Raw genomic sequence first — 1,815 nt, 5'->3', positions numbered from 1 at the left:
CCTCTCACACAGCTGTGGTTTTTGTCCCCTGGATTGTACTGGTCTAGTTTCAGTTAGCATGGGTCCTGGGTCTAGACAGGTACGGTTAGCTCACTTGGCAGCTGGGATGGAACCTGGTTCCCTGCAGTTTCAGTCAGGCACAAAAGAACTTGGTTCCTAAGATGGACACAAGTGGAGATACCTTGAGATAGGGCACATAGACCATCACCCTGACCTGCCCTTTTAAGGCAACCCAGAGGTAGCCTAGAGCTGGAAAAAAGAGAAAAGGGGAAAGTGTCTACAGTACTGAACGGGTTTCTAAATATCTGCCTGGCTTGGGGGTCCCCAGAGGCGGAATCTGAGCCAAGCATTCCAGGGCAGGCATTGTGTTTGGGGAAGGAGGCAGCCAGTAAGGGGTATTGCCAACCCAACTACTGGAGACTAGAATGAGACCCCAGCAGGAACTCTGGGACTCTGTAGAACACACACCTCAGAGACGGCATTCTTCATATCTTGAGAGATGCGGTGTTTATATACCACCAGCAGTAAGCCATTTGGTGAGGGAGGACAGTTGCTGCATCCCTGGACACTTCCTGTCCACCCCATGTAGGGACAGAGGCCACCTGTGTAAGATCTCTGAGAAGGGTCCAGTGGTTCTCAACCTGTGGGTCACCACAGATAGCCTGCTTATCAGATATTTATGATTCATAAGAGTAGCAAAATTACAGTATGAAGTAGTGATGAAATAATTGTGGGGGCCACAACATGGGAGACTTTATTAAAGGATTGCAGTGTTAGGAAGGGTTATCAAATCCTAGCAGGAATTCACAGAAGCATGTACTGGAAGACCTTGAGCTTCGTTGGGTGGAAAGCCCCAGTCTCAAGGGGTAAGTTTCTAAGCCCTGGGCACGGGGAGGACTTCACACATGTCAAGGTCCTGGTGGAGAAAAGATAGAGTTTAGGAACCTGGAGCAGGTTTTGATATGAGACACGAGCCCCAGTGTGACAGCTTTGAGTAGACTAAACTAAGGAAGCTAGAAGATGACCACTCAGCCACCCTAGTAAGTCCCTGTGTTCTAGACTACCCTACATGTCTTCAGACATCTGTACCCACACCAGTCTAATGCTTCAAAAGCCCACTGTGAGAATGAAAATGGCAGGCAGTTTTCACAAATACCTTTGTATTCCTAAAAATGTTTATATACAGTGAGCGAAGATACCTTATAAGATTTAAAAGGAGCCAGTAAAGTCTTCAAAAATGTGAGTTCTTGGCCAGAGACAGGAGGAGGCAGACAGCTTGGTAGTTGTCACTATTTTAAAAGGACCTGGGTGGCCATCGGGTATAAGGGAAGACACCGTACACATTGCACAGTGTGCTGGACGAAGCTGAGGACACGTCACCTGCTCAGAACCGAGGAAAGAGACTCCTAGGGCGGAAGAGGCTCAGAGAGGCAGCAGGGGAGGGAAATAGAGCAATGCTGTACCCAGGTCCCCTCCCCTGTGGTGGCTTCTAATGGTAGCATCCACAGAAGCCCCTCTAGATTGCCTAGGAGTCAGCCAGACAGCAACTTTGGAACAGAGGTGTGTGACTTGATGGACAGACCTGTGAGCAAGGCGTGGGAGGGCTAGAGGGTGGAGATAAGACTGAAAGAGTGAGCTGAGCGCCAGTTTTCTGTGCTAGGCAGAGAGGTTGGGCCTGGGACAGTGGTGACGTGGATGTTTAAACTACACAAGGAATGGTTAGGTCTGCTGTTTTCATAAAACTCAGTGTTAGGTAGCAGTAAGGAGGCCGGGAAGAGGCTTCTCTGTCATCAAGAAGCAGAAGATGATGAGCTG

Source organism: Psammomys obesus, unplaced genomic scaffold (assembly GCF_907164565.1).
Source record: "Psammomys obesus unplaced genomic scaffold, mPsaObe1.curated_primary_1811, whole genome shotgun sequence".
In the NCBI taxonomy this organism is placed as follows: Eukaryota; Metazoa; Chordata; class Mammalia; order Rodentia; family Muridae; genus Psammomys; species Psammomys obesus.
This window is presented reverse-complemented; position numbering follows the sequence as displayed.